Source organism: Schistocerca piceifrons, unplaced genomic scaffold, assembly GCF_021461385.2.
Source record: "Schistocerca piceifrons isolate TAMUIC-IGC-003096 unplaced genomic scaffold, iqSchPice1.1 HiC_scaffold_1772, whole genome shotgun sequence".
NCBI lineage: Eukaryota > Metazoa > Arthropoda > Insecta > Orthoptera > Acrididae > Schistocerca > Schistocerca piceifrons.
In genome coordinates, this window is record NW_025727648.1 from 95539 (window position 1) to 115298 (window position 19760).

The 19760-nt window shown below is 51.2% G+C and overlaps 12 non-coding genes across 12 annotated transcripts; all 12 read right to left on the minus strand.

Annotated features, from left to right (window-relative positions):
* Positions 1 to 1450: 1450 nt before the first annotated feature.
* Trnal-uaa lies at positions 1451 to 1534 on the minus strand. Its single transcript has one exon. It is a non-coding gene; the product is annotated as a tRNA-Leu (tRNA).
* A 1572-nt stretch (positions 1535 to 3106) lies between these two features.
* Positions 3107 to 3190, minus strand: Trnal-uaa. The gene has a single exon. It is a non-coding gene; the product is annotated as a tRNA-Leu (tRNA).
* Positions 3191 to 4762: 1572 nt separating this feature from the next.
* Trnal-uaa lies at positions 4763 to 4846 on the minus strand. The gene has a single exon. It is a non-coding gene; the product is annotated as a tRNA-Leu (tRNA).
* Positions 4847 to 6418: 1572 nt separating this feature from the next.
* Trnal-uaa lies at positions 6419 to 6502 on the minus strand. Its single transcript has one exon. It is a non-coding gene; the product is annotated as a tRNA-Leu (tRNA).
* A 1572-nt stretch (positions 6503 to 8074) lies between these two features.
* Trnal-uaa lies at positions 8075 to 8158 on the minus strand. Its single transcript has one exon. It is a non-coding gene; the product is annotated as a tRNA-Leu (tRNA).
* Positions 8159 to 9730: 1572 nt separating this feature from the next.
* Positions 9731 to 9814, minus strand: Trnal-uaa. Its single transcript has one exon. It is a non-coding gene; the product is annotated as a tRNA-Leu (tRNA).
* Positions 9815 to 11386: 1572 nt separating this feature from the next.
* Trnal-uaa lies at positions 11387 to 11470 on the minus strand. Its single transcript has one exon. It is a non-coding gene; the product is annotated as a tRNA-Leu (tRNA).
* A 1572-nt stretch (positions 11471 to 13042) lies between these two features.
* Trnal-uaa lies at positions 13043 to 13126 on the minus strand. The gene has a single exon. It is a non-coding gene; the product is annotated as a tRNA-Leu (tRNA).
* A 1572-nt stretch (positions 13127 to 14698) lies between these two features.
* Positions 14699 to 14782, minus strand: Trnal-uaa. Its single transcript has one exon. It is a non-coding gene; the product is annotated as a tRNA-Leu (tRNA).
* A 1572-nt stretch (positions 14783 to 16354) lies between these two features.
* On the minus strand, positions 16355 to 16438 carry Trnal-uaa. The gene has a single exon. It is a non-coding gene; the product is annotated as a tRNA-Leu (tRNA).
* A 1572-nt stretch (positions 16439 to 18010) lies between these two features.
* On the minus strand, positions 18011 to 18094 carry Trnal-uaa. Its single transcript has one exon. It is a non-coding gene; the product is annotated as a tRNA-Leu (tRNA).
* Positions 18095 to 19666: 1572 nt separating this feature from the next.
* Positions 19667 to 19750, minus strand: Trnal-uaa. Its single transcript has one exon. It is a non-coding gene; the product is annotated as a tRNA-Leu (tRNA).
* Between the last annotated feature and the right edge of the window lie 10 nt (positions 19751 to 19760).

Genomic DNA, 19760 nt, shown 5'->3' on the forward strand with positions numbered 1-19760 from the left:
GTCAGATGTGGCGTACTAAACGCACCCTCGCTTTCGGGAAACAATGTGGCGCGTTGGACCGCTTTCTTCCGTCGCTTCCAGTTTGAACTGTGACTAGCAAAACTGTATTTAGTAATAGGAACATTTTCACATTGATGCAAAGAAAACTAGATATTAACGAACGGCGAATGAGACCGTTTCCTAGCAACAGCCACGCTGTGCATTACGCACTCGTGGGAAGCCAATGAAATATTTCATGTGAGGTTCTAACTGTCGGCCTTCACTTTCCAATACTTAGGCACTGCCCCGGTGGTACCGACGCATACATACTGAAACGTCTTTGGATCGTCAGTGAGTACTTCATATTAGAAATTTCGTGTTCGCCCTGATGTGCATTAAAGGGCCAATTTATCAGAGAAAGTCAGTTCTGCGCCTAGTTACAGTATGTCACCCTAGCAGCGCCAGGAAATCGGGTTCAGTGGTGCTCGCGTTGCACTCGGCGTTGAGCGCCTGCAGCGCTATCGCCTTCGGCCTCTGGCGCCAGGAGGGAAGGCGACACATGATGGCGCAAGCAGCGCGTAGCAGAAGGCGGTGGTGGTGTGTCGGTCAGCATGGTTGCTTCCCAAGTAGCTGCTCCGGGTTCGAAGGCCGGACATCGCACGGAAGTTGTCTCCTTTACGCAGGAGAGTGTTTTCAACGGTACAAATGGTTTCCCTTCTCCCTTCGTAGGCTAGTGCGGATTACGATTCACAGCATCGTGTGTCTCCATGTGTCGACTTGTCTCGACTTTGCTCGGCTGACGCGAAAGCTGACGCTTGCAAATGGGCGTATATGTAGAGGACAGGCGCTAGAAACGACTGGGAGAGTCCACATCGACAAACACACAACGGACCCTTTCATTTGACTGTGGCCGCACGTTCGCGCCTTTGCGTACCGAGAGCAAGAGGGGGGTCAGCGAGCTGGACCGTACCATTACCGCACAGCAGCACCAAAAACTAAGGAAAAAGGCAAAACTGAAGAAACCAACACACGCGGACTTCCTAGTTCGTCACCCAGCCGAGCACTAACCATGGCCAACGCTGCCTAATTTCGGTAATCGGACATGAACCCGTGTCGTTGGCACGGCATACAAGTTGGCGAGAATGTTGGCAGACGTGCGGACGTCTTAGTCCGTGTACAGATCACTTGGGATTTGCCTGACAGTCTCTCGCGTTGCCTTTTAGGGAAGGAAAATGGAATAGCCCTGAGCCACAACACAACGACCACGGAAACGTCCGTGAGAAGAGCTAAAACCCGGCACGAGGAAACTATGTTCCGCTATTTGTTTTCGGCCGCTCGGGCTATCGGACGTGCGACGCCCGCACTGCTGTCACTGTCGTCTCTAGTAAAATCTCCACGGCGTGTTTCTGCGTAATTTACTTGTTCTATAAGATCAAGGGAGTACGTTAGTTTCAGAATGTTTAAATAGCATTGTCAGATGTGGGGTTCGAACCCACGCTCCCTTACGGGAAGCAGAGCTTAAATCTGGCGCCTTAGACCGCTCGGCCAATCTGACGCGCAAGACAAGCGCTCCAGTGACTTCCATCTTTAGCAAGACCTCAGGAACCTCACTCCGAAATCTGTTTCTTTTTTCGGTAGGATGGAATTATGTCAGTTTCAGAATATGTGAGACGCAATGTCAGATGTGGCGTACTAAACGCACCCTCGCTTTCGGGAAACAATGTGGCGCGTTGGACCGCTTTCTTCCGTCGCTTCCAGTTTGAACTGTGACTAGCAAAACTGTATTTAGTAATAGGAACATTTTCACATTGATGCAAAGAAAACTAGATATTAACGAACGGCGAATGAGACCGTTTCCTAGCAACAGCCACGCTGTGCATTACGCACTCGTGGGAAGCCAATGAAATATTTCATGTGAGGTTCTAACTGTCGGCCTTCACTTTCCAATACTTAGGCACTGCCCCGGTGGTACCGACGCATACATACTGAAACGTCTTTGGATCGTCAGTGAGTACTTCATATTAGAAATTTCGTGTTCGCCCTGATGTGCATTAAAGGGCCAATTTATCAGAGAAAGTCAGTTCTGCGCCTAGTTACAGTATGTCACCCTAGCAGCGCCAGGAAATCGGGTTCAGTGGTGCTCGCGTTGCACTCGGCGTTGAGCGCCTGCAGCGCTATCGCCTTCGGCCTCTGGCGCCAGGAGGGAAGGCGACACATGATGGCGCAAGCAGCGCGTAGCAGAAGGCGGTGGTGGTGTGTCGGTCAGCATGGTTGCTTCCCAAGTAGCTGCTCCGGGTTCGAAGGCCGGACATCGCACGGAAGTTGTCTCCTTTACGCAGGAGAGTGTTTTCAACGGTACAAATGGTTTCCCTTCTCCCTTCGTAGGCTAGTGCGGATTACGATTCACAGCATCGTGTGTCTCCATGTGTCGACTTGTCTCGACTTTGCTCGGCTGACGCGAAAGCTGACGCTTGCAAATGGGCGTATATGTAGAGGACAGGCGCTAGAAACGACTGGGAGAGTCCACATCGACAAACACACAACGGACCCTTTCATTTGACTGTGGCCGCACGTTCGCGCCTTTGCGTACCGAGAGCAAGAGGGGGGTCAGCGAGCTGGACCGTACCATTACCGCACAGCAGCACCAAAAACTAAGGAAAAAGGCAAAACTGAAGAAACCAACACACGCGGACTTCCTAGTTCGTCACCCAGCCGAGCACTAACCATGGCCAACGCTGCCTAATTTCGGTAATCGGACATGAACCCGTGTCGTTGGCACGGCATACAAGTTGGCGAGAATGTTGGCAGACGTGCGGACGTCTTAGTCCGTGTACAGATCACTTGGGATTTGCCTGACAGTCTCTCGCGTTGCCTTTTAGGGAAGGAAAATGGAATAGCCCTGAGCCACAACACAACGACCACGGAAACGTCCGTGAGAAGAGCTAAAACCCGGCACGAGGAAACTATGTTCCGCTATTTGTTTTCGGCCGCTCGGGCTATCGGACGTGCGACGCCCGCACTGCTGTCACTGTCGTCTCTAGTAAAATCTCCACGGCGTGTTTCTGCGTAATTTACTTGTTCTATAAGATCAAGGGAGTACGTTAGTTTCAGAATGTTTAAATAGCATTGTCAGATGTGGGGTTCGAACCCACGCTCCCTTACGGGAAGCAGAGCTTAAATCTGGCGCCTTAGACCGCTCGGCCAATCTGACGCGCAAGACAAGCGCTCCAGTGACTTCCATCTTTAGCAAGACCTCAGGAACCTCACTCCGAAATCTGTTTCTTTTTTCGGTAGGATGGAATTATGTCAGTTTCAGAATATGTGAGACGCAATGTCAGATGTGGCGTACTAAACGCACCCTCGCTTTCGGGAAACAATGTGGCGCGTTGGACCGCTTTCTTCCGTCGCTTCCAGTTTGAACTGTGACTAGCAAAACTGTATTTAGTAATAGGAACATTTTCACATTGATGCAAAGAAAACTAGATATTAACGAACGGCGAATGAGACCGTTTCCTAGCAACAGCCACGCTGTGCATTACGCACTCGTGGGAAGCCAATGAAATATTTCATGTGAGGCTCTAACTGTCGGCCTTCACTTTCCAATACTTAGGCACTGCCCCGGTGGTACCGACGCATACATACTGAAACGTCTTTGGATCGTCAGTGAGTACTTCATATTAGAAATTTCGTGTTCGCCCTGATGTGCATTAAAGGGCCAATTTATCAGAGAAAGTCAGTTCTGCGCCTAGTTACAGTATGTCACCCTAGCAGCGCCAGGAAATCGGGTTCAGTGGTGCTCGCGTTGCACTCGGCGTTGAGCGCCTGCAGCGCTATCGCCTTCGGCCTCTGGCGCCAGGAGGGAAGGCGACACATGATGGCGCAAGCAGCGCGTAGCAGAAGGCGGTGGTGGTGTGTCGGTCAGCATGGTTGCTTCCCAAGTAGCTGCTCCGGGTTCGAAGGCCGGACATCGCACGGAAGTTGTCTCCTTTACGCAGGAGAGTGTTTTTAACGGTACAAATGGTTTCCCTTCTCCCTTCGTAGGCTAGTGCGGATTACGATTCACAGCATCGTGTGTCTCCATGTGTCGACTTGTCTCGACTTTGCTCGGCTGACGCGAAAGCTGACGCTTGCAAATGGGCGTATATGTAGAGGACAGGCGCTAGAAACGACTGGGAGAGTCCACATCGACAAACACACAACGGACCCTTTCATTTGACTGTGGCCGCACGTTCGCGCCTTTGCGTACCGAGAGCAAGAGGGGGGTCAGCGAGCTGGACCGTACCATTACCGCACAGCAGCACCAAAAACTAAGGAAAAAGGCAAAACTGAAGAAACCAACACACGCGGACTTCCTAGTTCGTCACCCAGCCGAGCACTAACCATGGCCAACGCTGCCTAATTTCGGTAATCGGACATGAACCCGTGTCGTTGGCACGGCATACAAGTTGGCGAGAATGTTGGCAGACGTGCGGACGTCTTAGTCCGTGTACAGATCACTTGGGATTTGCCTGACAGTCTCTCGCGTTGCCTTTTAGGGAAGGAAAATGGAATAGCCCTGAGCCACAACACAACGACCACGGAAACGTCCGTGAGAAGAGCTAAAACCCGGCACGAGGAAACTATGTTCCGCTATTTGTTTTCGGCCGCTCGGGCTATCGGACGTGCGACGCCCGCACTGCTGTCACTGTCGTCTCTAGTAAAATCTCCACGGCGTGTTTCTGCGTAATTTACTTGTTCTATAAGATCAAGGGAGTACGTTAGTTTCAGAATGTTTAAATAGCATTGTCAGATGTGGGGTTCGAACCCACGCTCCCTTACGGGAAGCAGAGCTTAAATCTGGCGCCTTAGACCGCTCGGCCAATCTGACGCGCAAGACAAGCGCTCCAGTGACTTCCATCTTTAGCAAGACCTCAGGAACCTCACTCCGAAATCTGTTTCTTTTTTCGGTAGGATGGAATTATGTCAGTTTCAGAATATGTGAGACGCAATGTCAGATGTGGCGTACTAAACGCACCCTCGCTTTCGGGAAACAATGTGGCGCGTTGGACCGCTTTCTTCCGTCGCTTCCAGTTTGAACTGTGACTAGCAAAACTGTATTTAGTAATAGGAACATTTTCACATTGATGCAAAGAAAACTAGATATTAACGAACGGCGAATGAGACCGTTTCCTAGCAACAGCCACGCTGTGCATTACGCACTCGTGGGAAGCCAATGAAATATTTCATGTGAGGCTCTAACTGTCGGCCTTCACTTTCCAATACTTAGGCACTGCCCCGGTGGTACCGACGCATACATACTGAAACGTCTTTGGATCGTCAGTGAGTACTTCATATTAGAAATTTCGTGTTCGCCCTGATGTGCATTAAAGGGCCAATTTATCAGAGAAAGTCAGTTCTGCGCCTAGTTACAGTATGTCACCCTAGCAGCGCCAGGAAATCGGGTTCAGTGGTGCTCGCGTTGCACTCGGCGTTGAGCGCCTGCAGCGCTATCGCCTTCGGCCTCTGGCGCCAGGAGGGAAGGCGACACATGATGGCGCAAGCAGCGCGTAGCAGAAGGCGGTGGTGGTGTGTCGGTCAGCATGGTTGCTTCCCAAGTAGCTGCTCCGGGTTCGAAGGCCGGACATCGCACGGAAGTTGTCTCCTTTACGCAGGAGAGTGTTTTTAACGGTACAAATGGTTTCCCTTCTCCCTTCGTAGGCTAGTGCGGATTACGATTCACAGCATCGTGTGTCTCCATGTGTCGACTTGTCTCGACTTTGCTCGGCTGACGCGAAAGCTGACGCTTGCAAATGGGCGTATATGTAGAGGACAGGCGCTAGAAACGACTGGGAGAGTCCACATCGACAAACACACAACGGACCCTTTCATTTGACTGTGGCCGCACGTTCGCGCCTTTGCGTACCGAGAGCAAGAGGGGGGTCAGCGAGCTGGACCGTACCATTACCGCACAGCAGCACCAAAAACTAAGGAAAAAGGCAAAACTGAAGAAACCAACACACGCGGACTTCCTAGTTCGTCACCCAGCCGAGCACTAACCATGGCCAACGCTGCCTAATTTCGGTAATCGGACATGAACCCGTGTCGTTGGCACGGCATACAAGTTGGCGAGAATGTTGGCAGACGTGCGGACGTCTTAGTCCGTGTACAGATCACTTGGGATTTGCCTGACAGTCTCTCGCGTTGCCTTTTAGGGAAGGAAAATGGAATAGCCCTGAGCCACAACACAACGACCACGGAAACGTCCGTGAGAAGAGCTAAAACCCGGCACGAGGAAACTATGTTCCGCTATTTGTTTTCGGCCGCTCGGGCTATCGGACGTGCGACGCCCGCACTGCTGTCACTGTCGTCTCTAGTAAAATCTCCACGGCGTGTTTCTGCGTAATTTACTTGTTCTATAAGATCAAGGGAGTACGTTAGTTTCAGAATGTTTAAATAGCATTGTCAGATGTGGGGTTCGAACCCACGCTCCCTTACGGGAAGCAGAGCTTAAATCTGGCGCCTTAGACCGCTCGGCCAATCTGACGCGCAAGACAAGCGCTCCAGTGACTTCCATCTTTAGCAAGACCTCAGGAACCTCACTCCGAAATCTGTTTCTTTTTTCGGTAGGATGGAATTATGTCAGTTTCAGAATATGTGAGACGCAATGTCAGATGTGGCGTACTAAACGCACCCTCGCTTTCGGGAAACAATGTGGCGCGTTGGACCGCTTTCTTCCGTCGCTTCCAGTTTGAACTGTGACTAGCAAAACTGTATTTAGTAATAGGAACATTTTCACATTGATGCAAAGAAAACTAGATATTAACGAACGGCGAATGAGACCGTTTCCTAGCAACAGCCACGCTGTGCATTACGCACTCGTGGGAAGCCAATGAAATATTTCATGTGAGGCTCTAACTGTCGGCCTTCACTTTCCAATACTTAGGCACTGCCCCGGTGGTACCGACGCATACATACTGAAACGTCTTTGGATCGTCAGTGAGTACTTCATATTAGAAATTTCGTGTTCGCCCTGATGTGCATTAAAGGGCCAATTTATCAGAGAAAGTCAGTTCTGCGCCTAGTTACAGTATGTCACCCTAGCAGCGCCAGGAAATCGGGTTCAGTGGTGCTCGCGTTGCACTCGGCGTTGAGCGCCTGCAGCGCTATCGCCTTCGGCCTCTGGCGCCAGGAGGGAAGGCGACACATGATGGCGCAAGCAGCGCGTAGCAGAAGGCGGTGGTGGTGTGTCGGTCAGCATGGTTGCTTCCCAAGTAGCTGCTCCGGGTTCGAAGGCCGGACATCGCACGGAAGTTGTCTCCTTTACGCAGGAGAGTGTTTTTAACGGTACAAATGGTTTCCCTTCTCCCTTCGTAGGCTAGTGCGGATTACGATTCACAGCATCGTGTGTCTCCATGTGTCGACTTGTCTCGACTTTGCTCGGCTGACGCGAAAGCTGACGCTTGCAAATGGGCGTATATGTAGAGGACAGGCGCTAGAAACGACTGGGAGAGTCCACATCGACAAACACACAACGGACCCTTTCATTTGACTGTGGCCGCACGTTCGCGCCTTTGCGTACCGAGAGCAAGAGGGGGGTCAGCGAGCTGGACCGTACCATTACCGCACAGCAGCACCAAAAACTAAGGAAAAAGGCAAAACTGAAGAAACCAACACACGCGGACTTCCTAGTTCGTCACCCAGCCGAGCACTAACCATGGCCAACGCTGCCTAATTTCGGTAATCGGACATGAACCCGTGTCGTTGGCACGGCATACAAGTTGGCGAGAATGTTGGCAGACGTGCGGACGTCTTAGTCCGTGTACAGATCACTTGGGATTTGCCTGACAGTCTCTCGCGTTGCCTTTTAGGGAAGGAAAATGGAATAGCCCTGAGCCACAACACAACGACCACGGAAACGTCCGTGAGAAGAGCTAAAACCCGGCACGAGGAAACTATGTTCCGCTATTTGTTTTCGGCCGCTCGGGCTATCGGACGTGCGACGCCCGCACTGCTGTCACTGTCGTCTCTAGTAAAATCTCCACGGCGTGTTTCTGCGTAATTTACTTGTTCTATAAGATCAAGGGAGTACGTTAGTTTCAGAATGTTTAAATAGCATTGTCAGATGTGGGGTTCGAACCCACGCTCCCTTACGGGAAGCAGAGCTTAAATCTGGCGCCTTAGACCGCTCGGCCAATCTGACGCGCAAGACAAGCGCTCCAGTGACTTCCATCTTTAGCAAGACCTCAGGAACCTCACTCCGAAATCTGTTTCTTTTTTCGGTAGGATGGAATTATGTCAGTTTCAGAATATGTGAGACGCAATGTCAGATGTGGCGTACTAAACGCACCCTCGCTTTCGGGAAACAATGTGGCGCGTTGGACCGCTTTCTTCCGTCGCTTCCAGTTTGAACTGTGACTAGCAAAACTGTATTTAGTAATAGGAACATTTTCACATTGATGCAAAGAAAACTAGATATTAACGAACGGCGAATGAGACCGTTTCCTAGCAACAGCCACGCTGTGCATTACGCACTCGTGGGAAGCCAATGAAATATTTCATGTGAGGCTCTAACTGTCGGCCTTCACTTTCCAATACTTAGGCACTGCCCCGGTGGTACCGACGCATACATACTGAAACGTCTTTGGATCGTCAGTGAGTACTTCATATTAGAAATTTCGTGTTCGCCCTGATGTGCATTAAAGGGCCAATTTATCAGAGAAAGTCAGTTCTGCGCCTAGTTACAGTATGTCACCCTAGCAGCGCCAGGAAATCGGGTTCAGTGGTGCTCGCGTTGCACTCGGCGTTGAGCGCCTGCAGCGCTATCGCCTTCGGCCTCTGGCGCCAGGAGGGAAGGCGACACATGATGGCGCAAGCAGCGCGTAGCAGAAGGCGGTGGTGGTGTGTCGGTCAGCATGGTTGCTTCCCAAGTAGCTGCTCCGGGTTCGAAGGCCGGACATCGCACGGAAGTTGTCTCCTTTACGCAGGAGAGTGTTTTTAACGGTACAAATGGTTTCCCTTCTCCCTTCGTAGGCTAGTGCGGATTACGATTCACAGCATCGTGTGTCTCCATGTGTCGACTTGTCTCGACTTTGCTCGGCTGACGCGAAAGCTGACGCTTGCAAATGGGCGTATATGTAGAGGACAGGCGCTAGAAACGACTGGGAGAGTCCACATCGACAAACACACAACGGACCCTTTCATTTGACTGTGGCCGCACGTTCGCGCCTTTGCGTACCGAGAGCAAGAGGGGGGTCAGCGAGCTGGACCGTACCATTACCGCACAGCAGCACCAAAAACTAAGGAAAAAGGCAAAACTGAAGAAACCAACACACGCGGACTTCCTAGTTCGTCACCCAGCCGAGCACTAACCATGGCCAACGCTGCCTAATTTCGGTAATCGGACATGAACCCGTGTCGTTGGCACGGCATACAAGTTGGCGAGAATGTTGGCAGACGTGCGGACGTCTTAGTCCGTGTACAGATCACTTGGGATTTGCCTGACAGTCTCTCGCGTTGCCTTTTAGGGAAGGAAAATGGAATAGCCCTGAGCCACAACACAACGACCACGGAAACGTCCGTGAGAAGAGCTAAAACCCGGCACGAGGAAACTATGTTCCGCTATTTGTTTTCGGCCACTCGGGCTATCGGACGTGCGACGCCCGCACTGCTGTCACTGTCGTCTCTAGTAAAATCTCCACGGCGTGTTTCTGCGTAATTTACTTGTTCTATAAGATCAAGGGAGTACGTTAGTTTCAGAATGTTTAAATAGCATTGTCAGATGTGGGGTTCGAACCCACGCTCCCTTACGGGAAGCAGAGCTTAAATCTGGCGCCTTAGACCGCTCGGCCAATCTGACGCGCAAGACAAGCGCTCCAGTGACTTCCATCTTTAGCAAGACCTCAGGAACCTCACTCCGAAATCTGTTTCTTTTTTCGGTAGGATGGAATTATGTCAGTTTCAGAATATGTGAGACGCAATGTCAGATGTGGCGTACTAAACGCACCCTCGCTTTCGGGAAACAATGTGGCGCGTTGGACCGCTTTCTTCCGTCGCTTCCAGTTTGAACTGTGACTAGCAAAACTGTATTTAGTAATAGGAACATTTTCACATTGATGCAAAGAAAACTAGATATTAACGAACGGCGAATGAGACCGTTTCCTAGCAACAGCCACGCTGTGCATTACGCACTCGTGGGAAGCCAATGAAATATTTCATGTGAGGCTCTAACTGTCGGCCTTCACTTTCCAATACTTAGGCACTGCCCCGGTGGTACCGACGCATACATACTGAAACGTCTTTGGATCGTCAGTGAGTACTTCATATTAGAAATTTCGTGTTCGCCCTGATGTGCATTAAAGGGCCAATTTATCAGAGAAAGTCAGTTCTGCGCCTAGTTACAGTATGTCACCCTAGCAGCGCCAGGAAATCGGGTTCAGTGGTGCTCGCGTTGCACTCGGCGTTGAGCGCCTGCAGCGCTATCGCCTTCGGCCTCTGGCGCCAGGAGGGAAGGCGACACATGATGGCGCAAGCAGCGCGTAGCAGAAGGCGGTGGTGGTGTGTCGGTCAGCATGGTTGCTTCCCAAGTAGCTGCTCCGGGTTCGAAGGCCGGACATCGCACGGAAGTTGTCTCCTTTACGCAGGAGAGTGTTTTTAACGGTACAAATGGTTTCCCTTCTCCCTTCGTAGGCTAGTGCGGATTACGATTCACAGCATCGTGTGTCTCCATGTGTCGACTTGTCTCGACTTTGCTCGGCTGACGCGAAAGCTGACGCTTGCAAATGGGCGTATATGTAGAGGACAGGCGCTAGAAACGACTGGGAGAGTCCACATCGACAAACACACAACGGACCCTTTCATTTGACTGTGGCCGCACGTTCGCGCCTTTGCGTACCGAGAGCAAGAGGGGGGTCAGCGAGCTGGACCGTACCATTACCGCACAGCAGCACCAAAAACTAAGGAAAAAGGCAAAACTGAAGAAACCAACACACGCGGACTTCCTAGTTCGTCACCCAGCCGAGCACTAACCATGGCCAACGCTGCCTAATTTCGGTAATCGGACATGAACCCGTGTCGTTGGCACGGCATACAAGTTGGCGAGAATGTTGGCAGACGTGCGGACGTCTTAGTCCGTGTACAGATCACTTGGGATTTGCCTGACAGTCTCTCGCGTTGCCTTTTAGGGAAGGAAAATGGAATAGCCCTGAGCCACAACACAACGACCACGGAAACGTCCGTGAGAAGAGCTAAAACCCGGCACGAGGAAACTATGTTCCGCTATTTGTTTTCGGCCGCTCGGGCTATCGGACGTGCGACGCCCGCACTGCTGTCACTGTCGTCTCTAGTAAAATCTCCACGGCGTGTTTCTGCGTAATTTACTTGTTCTATAAGATCAAGGGAGTACGTTAGTTTCAGAATGTTTAAATAGCATTGTCAGATGTGGGGTTCGAACCCACGCTCCCTTACGGGAAGCAGAGCTTAAATCTGGCGCCTTAGACCGCTCGGCCAATCTGACGCGCAAGACAAGCGCTCCAGTGACTTCCATCTTTAGCAAGACCTCAGGAACCTCACTCCGAAATCTGTTTCTTTTTTCGGTAGGATGGAATTATGTCAGTTTCAGAATATGTGAGACGCAATGTCAGATGTGGCGTACTAAACGCACCCTCGCTTTCGGGAAACAATGTGGCGCGTTGGACCGCTTTCTTCCGTCGCTTCCAGTTTGAACTGTGACTAGCAAAACTGTATTTAGTAATAGGAACATTTTCACATTGATGCAAAGAAAACTAGATATTAACGAACGGCGAATGAGACCGTTTCCTAGCAACAGCCACGCTGTGCATTACGCACTCGTGGGAAGCCAATGAAATATTTCATGTGAGGCTCTAACTGTCGGCCTTCACTTTCCAATACTTAGGCACTGCCCCGGTGGTACCGACGCATACATACTGAAACGTCTTTGGATCGTCAGTGAGTACTTCATATTAGAAATTTCGTGTTCGCCCTGATGTGCATTAAAGGGCCAATTTATCAGAGAAAGTCAGTTCTGCGCCTAGTTACAGTATGTCACCCTAGCAGCGCCAGGAAATCGGGTTCAGTGGTGCTCGCGTTGCACTCGGCGTTGAGCGCCTGCAGCGCTATCGCCTTCGGCCTCTGGCGCCAGGAGGGAAGGCGACACATGATGGCGCAAGCAGCGCGTAGCAGAAGGCGGTGGTGGTGTGTCGGTCAGCATGGTTGCTTCCCAAGTAGCTGCTCCGGGTTCGAAGGCCGGACATCGCACGGAAGTTGTCTCCTTTACGCAGGAGAGTGTTTTTAACGGTACAAATGGTTTCCCTTCTCCCTTCGTAGGCTAGTGCGGATTACGATTCACAGCATCGTGTGTCTCCATGTGTCGACTTGTCTCGACTTTGCTCGGCTGACGCGAAAGCTGACGCTTGCAAATGGGCGTATATGTAGAGGACAGGCGCTAGAAACGACTGGGAGAGTCCACATCGACAAACACACAACGGACCCTTTCATTTGACTGTGGCCGCACGTTCGCGCCTTTGCGTACCGAGAGCAAGAGGGGGGTCAGCGAGCTGGACCGTACCATTACCGCACAGCAGCACCAAAAACTAAGGAAAAAGGCAAAACTGAAGAAACCAACACACGCGGACTTCCTAGTTCGTCACCCAGCCGAGCACTAACCATGGCCAACGCTGCCTAATTTCGGTAATCGGACATGAACCCGTGTCGTTGGCACGGCATACAAGTTGGCGAGAATGTTGGCAGACGTGCGGACGTCTTAGTCCGTGTACAGATCACTTGGGATTTGCCTGACAGTCTCTCGCGTTGCCTTTTAGGGAAGGAAAATGGAATAGCCCTGAGCCACAACACAACGACCACGGAAACGTCCGTGAGAAGAGCTAAAACCCGGCACGAGGAAACTATGTTCCGCTATTTGTTTTCGGCCGCTCGGGCTATCGGACGTGCGACGCCCGCACTGCTGTCACTGTCGTCTCTAGTAAAATCTCCACGGCGTGTTTCTGCGTAATTTACTTGTTCTATAAGATCAAGGGAGTACGTTAGTTTCAGAATGTTTAAATAGCATTGTCAGATGTGGGGTTCGAACCCACGCTCCCTTACGGGAAGCAGAGCTTAAATCTGGCGCCTTAGACCGCTCGGCCAATCTGACGCGCAAGACAAGCGCTCCAGTGACTTCCATCTTTAGCAAGACCTCAGGAACCTCACTCCGAAATCTGTTTCTTTTTTCGGTAGGATGGAATTATGTCAGTTTCAGAATATGTGAGACGCAATGTCAGATGTGGCGTACTAAACGCACCCTCGCTTTCGGGAAACAATGTGGCGCGTTGGACCGCTTTCTTCCGTCGCTTCCAGTTTGAACTGTGACTAGCAAAACTGTATTTAGTAATAGGAACATTTTCACATTGATGCAAAGAAAACTAGATATTAACGAACGGCGAATGAGACCGTTTCCTAGCAACAGCCACGCTGTGCATTACGCACTCGTGGGAAGCCAATGAAATATTTCATGTGAGGCTCTAACTGTCGACCTTCACTTTCCAATACTTAGGCACTGCCCCGGTGGTACCGACGCATACATACTGAAACGTCTTTGGATCGTCAGTGAGTACTTCATATTAGAAATTTCGTGTTCGCCCTGATGTGCATTAAAGGGCCAATTTATCAGAGAAAGTCAGTTCTGCGCCTAGTTACAGTATGTCACCCTAGCAGCGCCAGGAAATCGGGTTCAGTGGTGCTCGCGTTGCACTCGGCGTTGAGCGCCTGCAGCGCTATCGCCTTCGGCCTCTGGCGCCAGGAGGGAAGGCGACACATGATGGCGCAAGCAGCGCGTAGCAGAAGGCGGTGGTGGTGTGTCGGTCAGCATGGTTGCTTCCCAAGTAGCTGCTCCGGGTTCGAAGGCCGGACATCGCACGGAAGTTGTCTCCTTTACGCAGGAGAGTGTTTTTAACGGTACAAATGGTTTCCCTTCTCCCTTCGTAGGCTAGTGCGGATTACGATTCACAGCATCGTGTGTCTCCATGTGTCGACTTGTCTCGACTTTGCTCGGCTGACGCGAAAGCTGACGCTTGCAAATGGGCGTATATGTAGAGGACAGGCGCTAGAAACGACTGGGAGAGTCCACATCGACAAACACACAACGGACCCTTTCATTTGACTGTGGCCGCACGTTCGCGCCTTTGCGTACCGAGAGCAAGAGGGGGGTCAGCGAGCTGGACCGTACCATTACCGCACAGCAGCACCAAAAACTAAGGAAAAAGGCAAAACTGAAGAAACCAACACACGCGGACTTCCTAGTTCGTCACCCAGCCGAGCACTAACCATGGCCAACGCTGCCTAATTTCGGTAATCGGACATGAACCCGTGTCGTTGGCACGGCATACAAGTTGGCGAGAATGTTGGCAGACGTGCGGACGTCTTAGTCCGTGTACAGATCACTTGGGATTTGCCTGACAGTCTCTCGCGTTGCCTTTTAGGGAAGGAAAATGGAATAGCCCTGAGCCACAACACAACGACCACGGAAACGTCCGTGAGAAGAGCTAAAACCCGGCACGAGGAAACTATGTTCCGCTATTTGTTTTCGGCCGCTCGGGCTATCGGACGTGCGACGCCCGCACTGCTGTCACTGTCGTCTCTAGTAAAATCTCCACGGCGTGTTTCTGCGTAATTTACTTGTTCTATAAGATCAAGGGAGTACGTTAGTTTCAGAATGTTTAAATAGCATTGTCAGATGTGGGGTTCGAACCCACGCTCCCTTACGGGAAGCAGAGCTTAAATCTGGCGCCTTAGACCGCTCGGCCAATCTGACGCGCAAGACAAGCGCTCCAGTGACTTCCATCTTTAGCAAGACCTCAGGAACCTCACTCCGAAATCTGTTTCTTTTTTCGGTAGGATGGAATTATGTCAGTTTCAGAATATGTGAGACGCAATGTCAGATGTGGCGTACTAAACGCACCCTCGCTTTCGGGAAACAATGTGGCGCGTTGGACCGCTTTCTTCCGTCGCTTCCAGTTTGAACTGTGACTAGCAAAACTGTATTTAGTAATAGGAACATTTTCACATTGATGCAAAGAAAACTAGATATTAACGAACGGCGAATGAGACCGTTTCCTAGCAACAGCCACGCTGTGCATTACGCACTCGTGGGAAGCCAATGAAATATTTCATGTGAGGCTCTAACTGTCGGCCTTCACTTTCCAATACTTAGGCACTGCCCCGGTGGTACCGACGCATACATACTGAAACGTCTTTGGATCGTCAGTGAGTACTTCATATTAGAAATTTCGTGTTCGCCCTGATGTGCATTAAAGGGCCAATTTATCAGAGAAAGTCAGTTCTGCGCCTAGTTACAGTATGTCACCCTAGCAGCGCCAGGAAATCGGGTTCAGTGGTGCTCGCGTTGCACTCGGCGTTGAGCGCCTGCAGCGCTATCGCCTTCGGCCTCTGGCGCCAGGAGGGAAGGCGACACATGATGGCGCAAGCAGCGCGTAGCAGAAGGCGGTGGTGGTGTGTCGGTCAGCATGGTTGCTTCCCAAGTAGCTGCTCCGGGTTCGAAGGCCGGACATCGCACGGAAGTTGTCTCCTTTACGCAGGAGAGTGTTTTTAACGGTACAAATGGTTTCCCTTCTCCCTTCGTAGGCTAGTGCGGATTACGATTCACAGCATCGTGTGTCTCCATGTGTCGACTTGTCTTGACTTTGCTCGGCTGACGCGAAAGCTGACGCTTGCAAATGGGCGTATATGTAGAGGACAGGCGCTAGAAACGACTGGGAGAGTCCACATCGACAAACACACAACGGACCCTTTCATTTGACTGTGGCCGCACGTTCGCGCCTTTGCGTACCGAGAGCAAGAGGGGGGTCAGCGAGCTGGACCGTACCATTACCGCACAGCAGCACCAAAAACTAAGGAAAAAGGCAAAACTGAAGAAACCAACACACGCGGACTTCCTAGTTCGTCACCCAGCCGAGCACTAACCATGGCCAACGCTGCCTAATTTCGGTAATCGGACATGAACCCGTGTCGTTGGCACGGCATACAAGTTGGCGAGAATGTTGGCAGACGTGCGGACGTCTTAGTCCGTGTACAGATCACTTGGGATTTGCCTGACAGTCTCTCGCGTTGCCTTTTAGGGAAGGAAAATGGAATAGCCCTGAGCCACAACACAACGACCACGGAAACGTCCGTGAGAAGAGCTAAAACCCGGCACGAGGAAACTATGTTCCGCTATTTGTTTTCGGCCGCTCGGGCTATCGGACGTGCGACGCCCGCACTGCTGTCACTGTCGTCTCTAGTAAAATCTCCACGGCGTGTTTCTGCGTAATTTACTTGTTCTATAAGATCAAGGGAGTACGTTAGTTTCAGAATGTTTAAATAGCATTGTCAGATGTGGGGTTCGAACCCACGCTCCCTTACGGGAAGCAGAGCTTAAATCTGGCGCCTTAGACCGCTCGGCCAATCTGACGCGCAAGACAAGCGCTCCAGTGACTTCCATCTTTAGCAAGACCTCAGGAACCTCACTCCGAAATCTGTTTCTTTTTTCGGTAGGATGGAATTATGTCAGTTTCAGAATATGTGAGACGCAATGTCAGATGTGGCGTACTAAACGCACCCTCGCTTTCGGGAAACAATGTGGCGCGTTGGACCGCTTTCTTCCGTCGCTTCCAGTTTGAACTGTGACTAGCAAAACTGTATTTAGTAATAGGAACATTTTCACATTGATGCAAAGAAAACTAGATATTAACGAACGGCGAATGAGACCGTTTCCTAGCAACAGCCACGCTGTGCATTACGCACTCGTGGGAAGCCAATGAAATATTTCATGTGAGGCTCTAACTGTCGGCCTTCACTTTCCAATACTTAGGCACTGCCCCGGTGGTACCGACGCATACATACTGAAACGTCTTTGGATCGTCAGTGAGTACTTCATATTAGAAATTTCGTGTTCGCCCTGATGTGCATTAAAGGGCCAATTTATCAGAGAAAGTCAGTTCTGCGCCTAGTTACAGTATGTCACCCTAGCAGCGCCAGGAAATCGGGTTCAGTGGTGCTCGCGTTGCACTCGGCGTTGAGCGCCTGCAGCGCTATCGCCTTCGGCCTCTGGCGCCAGGAGGGAAGGCGACACATGATGGCGCAAGCAGCGCGTAGCAGAAGGCGGTGGTGGTGTGTCGGTCAGCATGGTTGCTTCCCAAGTAGCTGCTCCGGGTTCGAAGGCCGGACATCGCACGGAAGTTGTCTCCTTTACGCAGGAGAGTGTTTTTAACGGTACAAATGGTTTCCCTTCTCCCTTCGTAGGCTAGTGCGGATTACGATTCACAGCATCGTGTGTCTCCATGTGTCGACTTGTCTTGACTTTGCTCGGCTGACGCGAAAGCTGACGCTTGCAAATGGGCGTATATGTAGAGGACAGGCGCTAGAAACGACTGGGAGAGTCCACATCGACAAACACACAACGGACCCTTTCATTTGACTGTGGCCGCACGTTCGCGCCTTTGCGTACCGAGAGCAAGAGGGGGGTCAGCGAGCTGGACCGTACCATTACCGCACAGCAGCACCAAAAACTAAGGAAAAAGGCAAAACTGAAGAAACCAACACACGCGGACTTCCTAGTTCGTCACCCAGCCGAGCACTAACCATGGCCAACGCTGCCTAATTTCGGTAATCGGACATGAACCCGTGTCGTTGGCACGGCATACAAGTTGGCGAGAATGTTGGCAGACGTGCGGACGTCTTAGTCCGTGTACAGATCACTTGGGATTTGCCTGACAGTCTCTCGCGTTGCCTTTTAGGGAAGGAAAATGGAATAGCCCTGAGCCACAACACAACGACCACGGAAACGTCCGTGAGAAGAGCTAAAACCCGGCACGAGGAAACTATGTTCCGCTATTTGTTTTCGGCCGCTCGGGCTATCGGACGTGCGACGCCCGCACTGCTGTCACTGTCGTCTCTAGTAAAATCTCCACGGCGTGTTTCTGCGTAATTTACTTGTTCTATAAGATCAAGGGAGTACGTTAGTTTCAGAATGTTTAAATAGCATTGTCAGATGTGGGGTTCGAACCCACGCTCCCTTACGGGAAGCAGAGCTTAAATCTGGCGCCTTAGACCGCTCGGCCAATCTGACGCGCAAGACAAGCGCTCCAGTGACTTCCATCTTTAGCAAGACCTCAGGAACCTCACTCCGAAATCTGTTTCTTTTTTCGGTAGGATGGAATTATGTCAGTTTCAGAATATGTGAGACGCAATGTCAGATGTGGCGTACTAAACGCACCCTCGCTTTCGGGAAACAATGTGGCGCGTTGGACCGCTTTCTTCCGTCGCTTCCAGTTTGAACTGTGTCTAGCAAAACTGTATTTAGTAATAGGAACATTTTCACATTGATGCAAAGAAAACTAGATATTAACGAACGGCGAATGAGACCGTTTCCTAGCAACAGCCACGCTGTGCATTACGCACTCGTGGGAAGCCAATGAAATATTTCATGTGAGGCTCTAACTGTCGGCCTTCACTTTCCAATACTTAGGCACTGCCCCGGTGGTACCGACGCATACATACTGAAACGTCTTTGGATCGTCAGTGAGTACTTCATATTAGAAATTTCGTGTTCGCCCTGATGTGCATTAAAGGGCCAATTTATCAGAGAAAGTCAGTTCTGCGCCTAGTTACAGTATGTCACCCTAGCAGCGCCAGGAAATCGGGTTCAGTGGTGCTCGCGTTGCACTCGGCGTTGAGCGCCTGCAGCGCTATCGCCTTCGGCCTCTGGCGCCAGGAGGGAAGGCGACACATGATGGCGCAAGCAGCGCGTAGCAGAAGGCGGTGGTGGTGTGTCGGTCAGCATGGTTGCTTCCCAAGTAGCTGCTCCGGGTTCGAAGGCCGGACATCGCACGGAAGTTGTCTCCTTTACGCAGGAGAGTGTTTTTAACGGTACAAATGGTTTCCCTTCTCCCTTCGTAGGCTAGTGCGGATTACGATTCACAGCATCGTGTGTCTCCATGTGTCGACTTGTCTTGACTTTGCTCGGCTGACGCGAAAGCTGACGCTTGCAAATGGGCGTATATGTAGAGGACAGGCGCTAGAAACGACTGGGAGAGTCCACATCGACAAACACACAACGGACCCTTTCATTTGACTGTGGCCGCACGTTCGCGCCTTTGCGTACCGAGAGCAAGAGGGGGGTCAGCGAGCTGGACCGTACCATTACCGCACAGCAGCACCAAAAACTAAGGAAAAAGGCAAAACTGAAGAAACCAACACACGCGGACTTCCTAGTTCGTCACCCAGCCGAGCACTAACCATGGCCAACGCTGCCTAATTTCGGTAATCGGACATGAACCCGTGTCGTTGGCACGGCATACAAGTTGGCGAGAATGTTGGCAGACGTGCGGACGTCTTAGTCCGTGTACAGATCACTTGGGATTTGCCTGACAGTCTCTCGCGTTGCCTTTTAGGGAAGGAAAATGGAATAGCCCTGAGCCACAACACAACGACCACGGAAACGTCCGTGAGAAGAGCTAAAACCCGGCACGAGGAAACTATGTTCCGCTATTTGTTTTCGGCCGCTCGGGCTATCGGACGTGCGACGCCCGCACTGCTGTCACTGTCGTCTCTAGTAAAATCTCCACGGCGTGTTTCTGCGTAATTTACTTGTTCTATAAGATCAAGGGAGTACGTTAGTTTCAGAATGTTTAAATAGCATTGTCAGATGTGGGGTTCGAACCCACGCTCCCTTACGGGAAGCAGAGCTTAAATCTGGCGCCTTAGACCGCTCGGCCAATCTGACGCGCAAGACA